Source organism: Protopterus annectens, chromosome 11.part0 (assembly GCF_019279795.1).
Source record: "Protopterus annectens isolate FY-2018-M chromosome 11.part0, PAN1.0, whole genome shotgun sequence".
In the NCBI taxonomy this organism is placed as follows: Eukaryota; Metazoa; Chordata; order Ceratodontiformes; family Protopteridae; genus Protopterus; species Protopterus annectens.
The window spans coordinates 1076382354-1076398794 of NC_056745.1; positions in this window are offsets into that span (position 1 = coordinate 1076382354).

The window sequence follows — 16441 nt, forward strand, 5'->3', positions numbered from 1 at the left end:
GCATTAATGTAAAGGAAAATGGAGAGACCTTTAGATGGAAGATATGCATACCTGTAGTTACTAATAGTGCTGTGAAAATGATCTCTCTTGATTTTGCATTGTAATACAGAAGCAGGACATAAACGAATATATGCATTACACAATAAATAAAGCAGTTACTAATACTCATTTGTTGTAAGCTCTCCATTCATGCTGAAGAAACAGCCTTTACTCTTCACTTTTGTAATGCAACAACTGTGTGAACAGAAGCCATGCAACACAGAAGGTGGATGGAAAGAAATCTAAACAAAATGTTCCTTTTTTGCAGGGTATTTGGGTTTGATATGAAGAAATTGTGTACCATCAGTAGCATGTCACTGATAGTAGATTATGATGAAGGAATTAACACGGTGAAAAAAGAAGGACTGAAAAAGAGAAAATTAAAATAGGATTTCTAAAACAGTATATGCATGAATCTTGCTGATGGTCATTTGAAAAGAATACAGAATTTTCAAGAAGCATGATGCACCCAGCTATCACAATATACTAACATTAAAATATCAAGTCTTTGTGACAGCAAACTCATTTTTATGACACTTTTGGTATAGACACCTTTCTGGTATTGTACAGACCATCTTGAATGGCAACTAGATTGCTATGTGAAATTGCATAGTGCATTTTAACAGTGATGAACATAAAGCATAGTGATGACTATTACAATAAATGACTACTTTGTCAATGAACTGTGAAGTTCACTACATATTACATTCTTTTTAGATCAATGCATAACCATAATATTAATCAGGGGCTTTGGCTGTCACATGAGTCACAGAGGTAATGCTTTATTCCACTTAACTGCACTGACTCATGCAATCAGTGCCACGTTCTCATGGTAATGAAATAATTTCAGCACTTTTCAAATAATGCAGTCAAGGACACATTGTCTGAGGGTTATAGGCCTTTCTTGCCAGTTTATGACCTGAAGCAGTAGAAACCTTTTGGGTCAATCACTTTTTCTTGTTATATTGCTGTTTATTTATTCATTTGTGAGCCAGGCAAGCCCACAAGACACACATGCATCATTTCAGTGACAACCTGCGAGGATTGATTGAATGAATGATTTGCTAAGTCACACATTTTGCAAGTGGAAACAGAAAGAATCAAAACTAGGACTACAGGATGAAGCTAATTAGCTGCTAGAAGTATTAACCCACTCTAATATCCTGCCACACTTTAATAAATAAAACTAGATTAATATTTTCAGAAAGCAGTGAGCCATATCACTGGCAGCTACATATTTAGAAACCAGCCATCTCAAATATCGTGATGCGACTGGACAATGCTCATAAACATCAGGCCAATATTTCTGCATAAACACCTGATGGAAATGAGAATGGTCAACAAGCAAAGATGTAACTAAGTATACTCAATCAACTTAAAACATCTTTTTCTGAGTATCACTCAGAAACTCAGAGCACAGCATGTTTAGAACTGTCTAAATTGATGCCTACAGTACAGAGATATACAAAACATGCTTATATGACAGGAATGCTCCTCTAAAACAGTCTTTAATATTTTGAGATGGGAATTCTTGAAAACAATGTCTCAATTTCTTGGGCGTACAGGGGCAACTTTTTCAGGTTTGAGTACATTTGTTAAATGGGTGGACACGGTGATGCAGCGGTTAGCATTTCCACCTCACAGCAAGATGCTCTCCGGTTCGATCCTCGGCTGGGGTGTTTTCTGTGTGTAGTCTGCATGTTCTCCCTATGGTCATGTGGGTTTCCACCAGGTGCCCGAGTAACCTCCCAAAGACATGCTGTAGGTGGATTGGACACTCTAAATTGGCCCTAGGTGTGAGTGTGTGTGTGTGTGTGTGTGTGTGTGTGTGTGTGTGTGTGTGTGTGTGTGTGTGTGTGTGTGTGTGTGTGTGTGTGTGTGTGCCTTCCACTGCCAATCATAAGTGGACAGATGATCCACTGTGGCGACCCCTAACCAGGAAAAGCCAGAAGAAGTACATTTGTTAAATGGTAAGTTGGTCATGTTGGCAACAAGGTCAAATGTTCAAAATATAAATTTATCTTTACACCCATGTCAGCATGAAACTACTCAAAGAGGCAAAGCTCACTACTCTGAACCCTATCATTTCTGTAAATACCTGAGCTTGAATAGGTACACAGCTGTTTTGATGACTGTCAAATAAGCTCTTAAGAGTTATAGTTTGCTGACAAAATTTTTTGTAATACTGGAGTTCAACATGGCTGCCGAGTATTAAACACATACTTTCTGCTGCTCCTGTTCCAGCTAAGTTTATCTGCTCAAAATAACCTGCGTCTGGCTTTAAAAGTCAAAAGAAAGGAGTATTTCTGCTAAAATACATCGAAAGGATTGGATCTACAGTGGCATTTTGGATAAAAAAGCTAATTTTAAACCTTACTTTCTTCTAAGTATTTACCTGAACTCATTCTGGGGAAGGCCAAGGCCGCATGGTAATATCCTTCTCTGCATATAACAGTATTTCAAATAAGAGATGGCTACTAAGCAAGAAATCACAGATTCTACAACTACAAAAACTAAACTTTCCTCTATAATTAACCTTGAGAAGGATGTTATATCCAAGAGACAAAAAAATAAATCAATGCAAGAGCTGAACAAAGGGCCTACTAAAACCAAAGCTGATTCTGCACTTTCACTTTCACGTTATTTTCAGATAAGCTAAATTCCTTCGGTTCAATCTTGGATCAAATCATAACAAGAATAAACACAACAGAAAATAAAACTGAGGAGAACTCAAAGCAGATACAGGATTTACAAGCTAAGGTAAATGCAAATGGAAAAATAATCAATGACTTACAACAAAAAACAACTGACTTAGATGCTCGAAGTAGGAGAAATAATATCTTAATACGTGGCATTCCAGAAAAGTTTGATCAACCCCAACTACCTGTAATATTAATAGAGATCTTTGAACTAGTAATTGAAGATAAATCTCTTGCAAAAGAAATTACTGTGGAAAGAATTCATAGAGTGCCACGGAAAACTCAAAATGAAGCTAACCCCAGACAGATCTATGCAAAACTACTTAATACTGCGCATGTTAATTTACTGCTAATGGCTGCAAAGAAGAAAAATACACATCTCATGGAGAGGCTATAGGATCACATTATCACAAGACTTACCTCAGTCCATTAAAGTACAGAGACAAGCTCTAGCCTCTTTCTGTGCTTTGCTAATAAAACAAATATTTGTTTCCGAATGAAATACCCAGCCACGCTTTCTTTTAACTATAAAGACCAAAAGCACTTTATACAGTCTGTGGAGGAGGCAAAGAAAACATTTATGCAAGTTTTCAAGGAAGTACCAGTTATTTAAAACTTATGGAAAAGCTATTTAAAATAAAATAAAGAAAAATGTACTGCTTTAAAAAAATGCAGCTTCTCTCTGAAGATAGGTCTGGAAACACTAATAGAAGCTGGAAACACTATCAGAAGAAATTACTTCTGAGAAAGTAAAAAGTACCATTTCTGTAGGATCTTTAACAAAGAAAGGAAGCTAACTGAGATAATCATACCTGATTTCATGTCCTGTTGGTTTTTCTGTCACTCTCTGGACATTCTGGAAATATTCCTGTTGTTTTTTATCTTTTTTTTTTTCTCAAATTTATTTTCTTCTGCTTTAAATTATTCCATTTTCTGGGACTTGTGTTGCTTCCCGAGGACTGGGGAGGCCTACATAACAGCTCCATGAGGGTTTCTTTTGTCTGCTGGGCTGTTTCTACACTCCATATCCCAGAATTCAACAAAAACATTGGTCGATGATGTCACAAGGTCAGAGAGAGTGGGAAAAAAAGTAAAGAAGCAAAGCATTACTGGGAAAGCTAAAAATCATGAAATACATCGTATTTATGAAGAAATGGACTGTATTTTTACAGTTTGGGTTCTGTGTGATGCTGAAAATATAAGAACATTGAAGGAATTTGTTCAGGGTAATGTTAGCAACATTATTATTTAATTTAAAAAGCATTATGTCAGTGCGTGCTATATTTAGTTAAGGAATGTTTTATATATATATATATATATATATATATATATATATATATATATATATATATATATATATATATATAGTTTACTATAGTGCCTGCCAAATATTAATTGATTAGTATTTAGTTTTATATTGTAGTAATAGTTAAAATGCTAATATGGTAACTAAGTATTAATTTAACTGTATCTAAAATCTAATGCTGCAGCTAAATAAGTGATCTGTATCTTATAGGGGTGAAGTGTATAGTTATGTGTTCTATAAGCTTTATAAGGTATCTGCAAATGATATCCAAAGCTCAGCTGATTACTTTGTTTGGGTCAATAAATGGTCTTTCTGTTTATTTTAGATGCGTGTTTATTTTAGGTGTGTGATTTTGATTTTCAATAATAGATTTTAAAATAATATTTATAGATATGCCATTACCCTCAGTATGCCAGATATAGTTATACTTGCCTGCTTACTGTCTGTGATAAGATATAGTATTATTGATTTATAGGGAGTTAGTTCTAAACTAATGTGTACAATCGTAATAATATATACCAATCCAACCTTATGCACCTGTAAACATAACTAATAGGTTCATAGGTTCATACTAGGCTATCTGCCCTAGGGCATTTATAAGCCTAGCCAGAGTGTGTTTGGCTTTCGCCACCCATTTTAAATTAATTTTGCTATTCCCTTTTTCGAGGTTAGTATACTGTGCCTCTGTCTAACAGTGACACAGAAGTGACACCCGGGGTAAATCTATGATCTCCCATCCACTCATCAAGATTCCTCTTGAAGAGAGTCAATGAGGGACTCTGCCTAACCTAGACTGGGATTTTATTCCAGAGTGAAGGGAGCCTCTGGGTTATGAATCTGTCCCTCCAGCATGTCCTATTTATTTCAGTGCTGAGGTTCAAGTCTCTCAAGCGCGTAGCTCAATGGGATTTGGATTTTCTGAGGTGCAGCATGTCCATTAATTCTGGGTAGGACATGGATTTATACGTCAGGCTCAGATCACGTCTGAGCAGGTGGTATGCCACTGAGTAGAGCTGGAGTTTCTTTAACTGGGCAGCATATGGCATCTGTTTGAGCCCTTTGATCCTCTTGGTGAGGTACTTTTGGGTTCTTTCCAGTTGCTGCAGGTGTCTGGTAAGGTACACCCCAAAAGGGGCATTGTACTCAATTATGGGCCTGATGAGGGATGAGTAAAGAGGCACGATGACCTCCCCTGAGCTAGATGTGAATCCCTTCATGATTAGGTGGGCTATATAAAATGTTTTTCTGACCACTTTTGCCACGTGATTGTCAAATGAGAGATTGCTATCAACTTGGGTCCCCAGGTCCCTAATTACTTCTTTTGTACTTAATGGATTATCACCTATGTGGTAATTTGTGGGCACTTTGTTTTTGCCAAAAGGGATGAATATACACTTTTTGGCGTTTAGCTTGAGGCCATGGCTCTGGCACCAGTTGACTGTTTCTATGAGGCCCTTTTGGAGGATGCTTGTGTCGGCTGGAGAGTCGATCATGGCGCCCAGTTTGCAGTCATCTGTGAACTTGGTCAGCCACAGTCCTTCCGTGTTGGCCTGTACCTACGAGAAATATATACCAAACAAGAGAGGTCCCAGGACTGAGCCTTGTGGGACGCCACTTGTAACTGGTTTGGAGTCTGACATGGCTCCAGCAATTCTAACCATGTGGGTTCTGTCCTTGAGCCAGTTTGCAACCCATCTAGTGACATAGGGGTTTATATTTAAGCTGGTGAGTTTATCTATAATGCCCGAGTGGGGTATTGTATCGAAGGCTTTTGCGAGGTCCAGGTAGGCTGTGTGGACCACCTTCCCCTCATCAATGGCCTTGGTGACTGTTTCAAAGAAATCAACCAGGTTTAAGAGGCAGGATCTGCCCTTAACGAAGCCGAACTGGGTAGGATCCAGTGTCTGTAGGTCCCCAATATCTTTATTTATGAGGTCCATGATGATCCTTTCCATAGCTTTGCAGACCAAGCTAGTCAGGCTTATGGGGCGATAGTTTTCAGGATCTGTTGAAGCACCACCTTTGTGGAGAGGGACCACTGTTGCTGTACGCCACTCTTTGGGTACATATCCTGTAGTAAGGCTGAGATTGAACAGTAGTTTTATGTTTGGATTTAGCTCTTCTTGAAGTTCATGTAGGATGCAGCCCGGTACACCGTCTGGTCCCATTGATGCTGTGTTTTTTGCTTTGGAGAGGACAGCTCTTACCTGAGCATCTGAGATGTAAGGGGGGCAGCACTCTGCTGGGATAGATATTTGCCCTTTTGGTGGGGGGGGGAGTTTGCACTGAACCTGTCAGCTAGGATGTTGGCAATGTCTGTTTCGGTGTATTTTTTGTCATTTTGGACTAATTCTGAGCATATCTGGGAATTCCCACCCAGGTTCCTAACATAACTAAAGAAAGCCTTGTGATTATCCTTAGTGTCCTGTGCAATTTTTCTCTCAAAGCTGGCCTTAGACGATTTTATGAGTGCCCATAAATTTTTGCTAATACTTATCAGAGATGCCTTCCCTTTTTGGGATTTTGCTCTATCATGTAGTAGCTTCCCCCTTCTATTGTATAGTTTGTTTATGGCTGGGGTCTACCAGACAGGACGTCTGCCTTTGGAGGATTGGGTCTTGGTTTTATTTGGGATTGCATGATCCATGCATTCCTGAAGGTGTTCATAGAATGCATTTATAAAGGATTCTGCGGTCTGGGCTGTATTTTCCACAGGCCCAGGGGCTTTGAAGGATTCTACCTCGGTTTTGAGGAGTGTGAAATTTGCTTTAGAGAAGTTTTTCACTGTGGTTTTCAGGGCAGGGGGTGGAGTCGGGATGTGAATATCCAGTGAGATTAATTTATGGTCTGATCTTACCAGTGAGGGATACACTTCTGGTCTGGAGCATAGAGTCCCCATGTTGGTGATGATCAGGTCCAGTATGTTTTCCCTCTTGTGGGAGTGGTAACAAGTTGTTCCATAGCATTTGAGTTTATAAATTCTAGGAACCTTTGGGCTAGGGTGTTGGAGCTAGAGTAATGCTCCCAGTCTATGTTTGGGTAGTTGAAGTCGCCCAATATAATGGAGTTTGGAGAGACCTTCATATTTTCCAGTGTTCTCAGGAAGGCTGAGTGGGGTTCCTGGGTTTGGGAGGGTGGTCTGTAGCAGGCTATAAACTGGAAGGCAGTTTTACCCACTGTTAGTTGCACATGGATAGTCTCTGATGCTTCGTGCTGTGCCACCATCCTGGAGGTGTGGGTATCTTTGACGAATATTGATACTCCCCCTCCTTTTGTGGTTCGGTCCAAGTTTTGAGGCCAAAAAGCATGGTATGAGGTATAACCTGGTAGTGCTGGGGTGCTCTCAGGAGCCTTGAACCAGGTTTCTGTTACTGCACAGATATCAATGTTCTCCATGCTAAGGAGAGTTTTGAGTGTATGCATCTTGAGGTTTAGACTTCTGGCGTTGAGTAGCATTACTCTTAGTTTCTTATTCCTTGTGATACCTATGGAAGTGGGTCTGTCTTTTGAGCCTTGCCTAAAAAAGGCACTATGGGGGTAGCAAGAGCCTTTGCCAATATCCAAAAGCCCAGGGATGACAGGTGCAAGCCGTCCCTAGTGAAGCATCGTGGCTTGTCGAGCATGTCATCCCAGGCTGACAGGCATTGGATCTCCTTTGAATGACACCTATACGTAAGCCAATTATTGAAATTGATCATCTTTTCTTCATATTGTGGCATCATTCTTGGTGAGGGTAAGATGCTACTCAAGGTCAGGGTCATACCAGCCTGGGCTACATGCTCAGAGAGCTCCTCTATGTCTCTTTTCATGTAGTCCAGGAAGGTATGTCTCAGGTCATTCACACCAGCATGGACAATGACTGAGTCATATTTGTACTTGCCTTGGAGTGACCTGAGTGCTTGTGTTATGTGGCGGATCCTAGCGCCCAACAGGCAGCTCACCGTGACCTTCTCCTTGTTCAGCCTGGTGAGCGGGACGTCAGTGTGCCTGACGATAGAGTCACCTATTACAAGTGTATCAGGTGTGTTGTTTAGCCTTAAGGGCTGTGACTGTTCGGCACATTGGCTTTGTGAGCTATGTGTTGCACGTGTTTTGTTTTGGGGTAGCGGTTGCTTGGGTGTCTGCTTTGGAGGTCTCTGCTGCTTAGGCAGATTTTTATTTAGAGCCTCCGAGTATGTTTTTGTGTGTTTATGTGTTTGGTTTGCTGTCATGGTAGGTCTATGTGAGACTGGAATTGTAGTGAGGGTGGTTTCCTTCTCCTCCTGACTGGTTTCTCCAGTACTGAGTTGAGAGAGCTTAGCCTCCAGTATGGCTATATGGTTGCATCTCTCACATGTGTTGGAATTTGTTGGGAGGAGGAGAGGGTTGTCTGTGTACATGAGGCAGTTGTAACATTGCCTCAAGATTCCCAGATTCACCAGCTGGACCAGAGAGGAGATTGACAACTGACCTTTGGACATGTTAGAATAGTATTGGGAATTCCTTTATAACTGAAAAAAAGGGCCAATGGGGAATGAGGTACTCAAGTGGAGTTTGTGAGGGTGTAGTGTTTTTAATATTTTAGTGTTGACTTATATAATTGCTTTAAGTGAGCAAGTGCCAGGTAACTTAAATGCAATGTGTTACAGGTAACTTAAATGCAGAAATGACAAACAGTAACTTTCTTTCAAGTAAAACAAGGAAATAAGTACAGTAAGCAATGCAGATATCACTAGGGATCCACAGAAGCGCTGAAAAGCTGCATTTTAGGTGGAATTAGCATTTCAGGGAAATAACAAGCAAACAAACAACAAGCATACAAATAAAGCTAGATTCAGCAGGCCTGGATCTAGTCTATGCTACAGCAAACAAGGTGTACCAATTTCAGTAAGAAACAGTTCAAATATACAGGCACTATAAGCCTTTAACCAGAAATTCCCAGCTCAGAAGGGCAGAGTCCAGCCTCTCCTCCCACAAGAGTGCAGACCACGAACCTTCTTAATGTAAAATAATTGGCCTGAAGCCCAAGTGCTTAAACCAGAACTAATACACTTTTAGAATAACAGACAGTGAGCCCTCAATCAGCAGTTCACAACTTAGAAGGATGTAAGCTACCTGTCCTGCCACCACAGTGCAGGCCACAAACCTTCCTAATGTAAAACAACTGGTCTGAAGCCCAAGTGCTTAATCCAAATGACTTCAAATGATAGCTACACTTTAATCAAGTTACTACCAAGCAGTAATAGATACAATTGAATACTTTAAAGAATGCCTGGACTAGTGCTCAAGTTATACAAACAAAGCTAGATTCAGCAGACCTGGATCTAGACTATGCTACAGCAAACAAGTTGTACCAATTGCAGTAAGAAGCAGTTTAAATATGCAGGCACTATAAGCCTTTAACCAGAAATTCCCAGTTAGAAGGGCAGAGTCCAGCCTCTTCTCCCACAAGAGTGTAGACCACAAACCCTTTTAATGTAAAATAACTGGCCTGAAGCCCAAGTGCTTAAAACAGAATTAATACAGTTTTAGAATAACAGACACTGAGCCCTCAATCAGCAGTTCCCAACTTAGAAGGATGTAAGCTACCTGTCCTGCCACCACAGTGCAGACGACAAACCTTCCTAATGTAAAACAACTGGTCTGATGCCCAAGTGCTTAAACTAAAAGGCTTAGAATGAGTTACACCAAGCAGTAATAAATACAATTGAGTACTTTTAAGATGATGCAAAAGCAAAATAAAGTAGGAAGAAACACAAATACAGTAAATGCAGATTTTTTTTTTTTTGAGTGAGCAAATGAGATGGGCCCATGAGTTACAGGACAGAAACAAGTGCAAATGCAGGCCTTCAAATCAGAAAGTTGAGAGAGATGGATGACTGCCCAAATGGCCAATAACTACAAATTCCGGGCCAGAACCACTCCTTATGTGGTAGACAGGTTACCTAGTGCTTACCACTCCCACTGATAAGCTAGAAGGCTTCCCTCCAACAAAGAAAGGCTTGGGGGCTTAGAAGCTTACAAATAGTCCTGGATACAGCAAATCTGTATCTGGAACACTAATTACAGGAAAGGTAGGAAACAGGCTTACAATTTTTTTTTCAGAAAAGTAGTAAAAACAATTCACATGCAGTGCAAGCTGGCACACTTGAGTATGTAGCAATATTAGTCCACACACAGTTTGAAAAAATGTAATTAAATTAAAAAAGACTAAAAGCAAGTGCAGAAAGGGTTTATTAGGTAGAATGCGGTAAAGAGATGGGACTTGGGGAGTGTCCTAGATCAAATCTACAGTGGGGCGGGCACTGCAAAAGCCACTAAATTTAAACTACAACCAAGAACAGGGAGGGGGGGGTGAGGAAAAGTTTCAACAGAGATGTGAGGAATCAGAGTGCAAATTATAAAACCAAAAAATATATACTGATCTCTGTATATTTACAGAACATTAAGACAACAGATATCTAAGCAGCAATTTAGCTCTATAATACAGAATAATACAGAAAAATATACTCAGCTCTATATATTTGCAGATAGTCTTGTAAGGCTGTCTCTCAACACACAGGTCCACTTTAAATGTAGACTGCTGCTATTAACAGTTCAAATTAAGGGAACATTGAGTTAGCAACACACAAGCAATAGAAACCAAAATGGGGGGGGGGGGGTTCAACAGAGATGTGAGGAATCAGAGTGCAAATTATAAAACCCAAAAAATATATACTGATCTCTGTATATTTGCAGAACACTAAGACAACAGATATCTAAGCAAGAATTTAGCTCTATAATACAGAATAATACAGAAAAATATACTCAGCTCTATATATTTGCAGATAGTCTTGTAAGGCTGTATCTCAACACACATGTCCACTTTAAATGCAGACTGCTGCTATTAAAAGTTCAAATTAAGGGAACCTTGAGTTAACAACACACAAGCAATAGAAACCAAAATGGGGGGGGGTTCATCAGAGATGTGAGGATTCAGAGTGCAAATTATAAAACCAAAAAAATATATACTGATCTCTGTATATTTGCAGAACACTAAGACAACAGATATCTAAGCAACAATTTAGCTGTATAATACAGAATAATACAGGAAAATATTCCCAGCTCTATATATTTGCAGATAGTCTTGTAAGGCTGTCTCTCAACACACAGGTCAACTTTAAATGCAGACTGCTGCTATTAACAGTTCAAATTAAGGGAACCTTGAGTTAACAACTTACAAGCAATAGAAACTAAAATGAGGGGGGGTGGGGAAAAGTTTCAACAGAGATGTGAGGAATCAGAGTGCAAATTATTAAACCAAAAACATATATACTGATCTCTGTATATTTGCAGAACACTAAGACAACAGATATCTAAGTAACAATTTAGCTCTATAATACAGAATAATACAGAAAAATATACTCATCTCTATATATTTGCAGATAGTCTTGTAAGGTAATTCCATGTTATGATCTGCTAAAATGATATATATATGTTTTTTAGAAAGTATGATTCTTATACTCTTTTATTAACTATTCTAAGCACCTTTTTGCCTTTAAATGTACATTTTAGATTTATGTGTTAGTATTAAATAGTTTTTGGAGTGGTATGAGGGTGTAGTTGTGAATGCTGGGTGAGAGATGGACTATCGAGGTTAGTATTTATGTCTCCCTGTTGCATACCTGTAACATTTATTTTATACAAAAATGTTTAACAGCAGTATATTTGTATCTTTTACATTTGCAAATAAAATCATATCAGTGAGATGGGTGGTTAGGCATGGGTTGTAAGGTTAGGAGCATGGATGTTGGAACATCAGTTCTGAGTACAGTTTCTTTTTTATGTGTTAGAAAAGGACCTATCATTATATGGACCGTTCCTGGTGAAACTAGTATCTCTGTTGACCCTATTTTGTTTTTATTGTTATTTTTTGAACTTATAGTTAGATGATTAAAGTGAATTCTTGGAATGTAAATGGTCTTCAGGACATTAAAAAAAGCTGGTTATGAACCTGATTTATCAAGTCAAATCAAACATTATTTCTTTACAAGAGACGCATATGACAAATGACCAATGGGACAATTCTAAATAAAAGACATTGGATGAGATGGATTATATCAGCAGGGAGCAGCCTTGCATCAAAAAGTACAGCTATTTTAATTAAAAAGTCCTTCCCTGGAGAAGCGCTTGATACTAAATTTGATTTGAATGGAAGATGCTGTTTATTCACTTGCTCATGCCCACAAGTTAAGTCCTCGATTTTGTTTTTGAATGTGTATAGTCTATGTTCAAACCAACATTTGTTCATCCAGGAAATATATAATCTGCTACTTCCATACCATGATCATTTCTTTATTATTGGTGGTGACTGGAATACTTATTGATCCATCAAATGATAGCTCGAATAAGAACAGAAAACAGCCCACCCAAATAACTGCTTCTATTCAAGATTTGATGAATAGTTTTAATTTAATTGACCCTTTTTAATATCTGAGATTGACAGGGAGTCTAATAAAGTCACTTTCTATTTGGCCTCACATAAGGTTTGGTCTAGGATTGATTATTACCTGATCTCAGATGCTTTTTCAACTAAAATTGCTAATTTTGCTCATGAGGCCAGATCTATATCTGATCATTCGAATATATCACTTAGCATTAACCCTAACCAAAAATGGAATTATGACAGTAAGATTTTCACTTGGTCACTAAATAGTAACATTCTGAAAAAAAATGACATTTTGCAGGAGGTTAATGAATATCTAAAATGCTTAAAAGCTGAATCATTGCTTTCCAGTATCCCTTTAGTTGTACAATGGGCAGCAGCTAAAGCTGTCATTAGAGGAATACTTATCTAAAAAGCATCTTATTATAAGAGTCTGTACATTAATAACCTCACAAAAGAGTTTAAAAAAATTGACGCAGAACTGCAAAAAGATTTTTCCCCTGATTTGGAAATTAAACTTCACGGAATTCAGAAGGAAATGTATTTCTTCCACCAACAAAACTACTCTTTGACTGAATTAAAGCTTCTACATAGATACTCGGAATGGGCTCAAACTCCATCCAAGACTCTAGCAAGACTAATAAATATCAAAGAAGGACCAAACCATATAAAGGACATAAAGTACATAGGGAAAATCCTGTATAGAAATAGTGACATTGTAACTTTATTTGTAGATATTTACATGGAAATCTACAATCTCAAAACTCAATTCCAAAAAGAACAATACATAGACTTCCTCAATAAGCTGAATATCCCAAAACTATCTTCCACACAAATTACCCAGTTAAAAGCCCCTATAACACTAAATGAAATAACTGCAGCTATTAAAAAACTGAGACCTAATAAGGCGCCAGGCCCTGATGGATTTAAAGGTGAATTTTACAAAATTTTCTGCAGTAATCTTACAGTTAACAACACACAAGCAATAGAAACCAAAATGGGGGGGGGGGGTTCATCAGAGATGTGAGGATTCAGAGTGCAAATTATAAAACCAAAAAAATATATACTGATCTCTGTATATTTGCAGAACACTAAGACAACAGATATCTAAGCAACAATTTAGCTATATAATACAGAATAATACAGAAAAATATTCCCAGCTCTATATATTTGCAAATAGTCTTGTAAGGCTGTCTCTCAACACACAGGTCAGCTTTAAATGCAGACTGCTGCTATTAACAGTTCAAATTAAGGGAACCTTGAGTTAACAACTTACAAGCAATAGAAACTAAAATGAGGGGGGTGGGGAAAAGTTTCAACAGAGATGTGAGGAATCAGAGTGCAAATTATAAAACCAAAAACATATATACTGATCTCTGTATATTTGCAGAACACTAAGACAACAGATATCTAAGTAACAATTTAGCTCTATAATACAGAATAATACAGAAAAATATACTCATCTCTATATATTTGCAGATAGTCTTGTAAGGTAATTCCATGTTATGATCTGCTAAAATGATATATATATGTTTTTTTTAGAAAGTATGATTCTTATACTCTTTTATTAACTATTCTAAGCACCTTTTTGCCTTTAAATGTACATTTTAGATTTATGTGTTAGTATTAAATAGTTTTTGGAGTGGTATGAGGGTGTAGTTGTGAATGCTGGGTGAGAGTTGGACTATCGAGGTTAGTATTTATGTCTCCCTGTTGCATACCTGTAACATTTATTTTATACAAAAATGTTTAACAGCAGTATATTTGTATCTTTTACATTTGCAAATAAAATCATATCAGGGAGATGGGTGGTTAGGCATGGGTTGTAAGGTTAGGAGCATGGATGTTGGAACATCAGTTCTGAGTACAGTTTCTTTTTTATGTGTTAGAAAAGGACCTATCATTATATGGACCATTCCTGGTGAAACTAGTATCTCTGTTGACCCTATTTTGTTTTATTGCTATTTTTTGAACTTATAGTTAGATGATTAGAGTGAATTCTTGGAATGTAAATGGTCTTCAGGACATTAAAAAAAAGCTGGTTATGAACCTGATTTATCAAGTCAAATCAAACATTATTTCTTTACAAGAGACGCATATGACAAATGACCAATGGGACAATTCTAAAAAAAAGACATTGGATGAGATGGATTATATCAGCAGGGAGCAGCCTTGCATCAAAAAGTACAGCTATTTTAATTAAAAAGTCCTTCCCTGGAGAAGCGCTTGATACTAAATTTGATTTGAATGGAAGATGCTGTTTATTCACTTGCTCATGCCCACAAGTTAAGTCCTCGATTTTGTTTTTGAATGTGTATAGTCTATGTTCAAACCAACATTTGTTCATCCAGGAAATATATAATCTGCTACTTCCATACCATGATCATTTCTTTATTATTGGTGGTGACTGGAATACTTATTGATCCATCAAATGATAGCTCGAATAAGAACAGAAAACAGCCCACCCAAATAACTGCTTCTATTCAAGATTTGATGAATAGTTTTAATTTAATTGACCCTTTTTAATATCTGAGATTGACAGGGAGTCTAATAAAGTCACTTTCTATTTGGCCTCACATAAGGTTTGGTCTAGGATTGATTATTACCTGATCTCAGATGCTTTTTCAACTAAAATTGCTAATTTTGCTCATGAGGCCAGATCTATATCTGATCATTCGAATATATCACTTAGCATTAACCCTAACCAAAAATGGAATTATGACAGTAAGATTTTCACTCGGTCACTAAATAGTAACATTCTGAAAAAAAATGACATTTTGCAGGAGGTTAATGAATATCTAAAACACTTAAAAGCTGAATCATTGCTTTCCAGTATCCCTTTAGTTGTACAATGGGCAGCAGCTAAAGCTGTCATTAGAGGAATACTTATCTAAAAAGCATCTTATTATAAGAGTCTGTACATTAATAACCTCACAAAAGAGTTTAAAAAAATTGACGCAGAACTGCAAAAAGATTTTTCCCCTGATTTGGAAATTAAACTTCACGGAATTCAGAAGGAAATGTATTTCTTCCACCAACAAAACTACTCTTTGACTGAATTAAAGCTTCTACATAGATACTCGGAATGGGCTCAAACTCCATCCAAGACTCTAGCAAGACTAATAAATATCAAAGAAGGACCAAACCATATAAAGGACATAAAGTACATAGGGAAAATCCTGTATAGAAATAGTGACATTGTAACTTTATTTGTAGATATTTACATGGAAATCTACAATCTCAAAACTCAATTCCAAAAGGAACAATACATAGACTTCCTCAATAAGCTGAATATCCCAAAAATATCTTCCACACAAATTACCCAGTTAATAGCCCCTATAACACTAAATGAAATAACTGCAGCTATTAAAAAACTGAGACGTAATAAGGCGCCAGGCCCTGATGGATTTAAAGGTGAATTTTTCAAAATTTTCTGCAGTAATCTTACAAAAATCCTATGCAGTGGCGGCTGGTGACTTCAAATCGAAGGGGGGCTGCAGGAGACAGCTGAATGGGTGGGGCCAATGGGAAGGGGTACGGCCAACTAAAAAGGGGAGGGGCTATGCTCAAAACTATAAAAACTGGAACTTTAAATATAATGCCCTGGGTGCCAAACCATCATTATGAGAGTCCAATCAAGACAAAATGAAGTGTAGAAGAAAACAAATATTTCAGTGCATTGACAGCTTACTTAATATCTAGATGGAAACAAAAAGGTTGTGAGGCATGAAAAAATAAATTACTTTTTAAATACATTACTGGAATGCCAGTCAAAATCAAGTACAAGAAAAACATGCAGCATTCATCTCAAACCACTTCTCCTTGCACTGCAGTTCTAATTATAATTTATATTCAGCTTTATAAAAAATACCAAGTAACATGCTGAAAGTAGCAATGATATCCAAAAAAGACCTGCTGCCTGACAACTATCTACTTGTTTCATTGGGAAGACATGATCAAATTAAAAAATGAAGAGCAAACAAGGAACAAGCT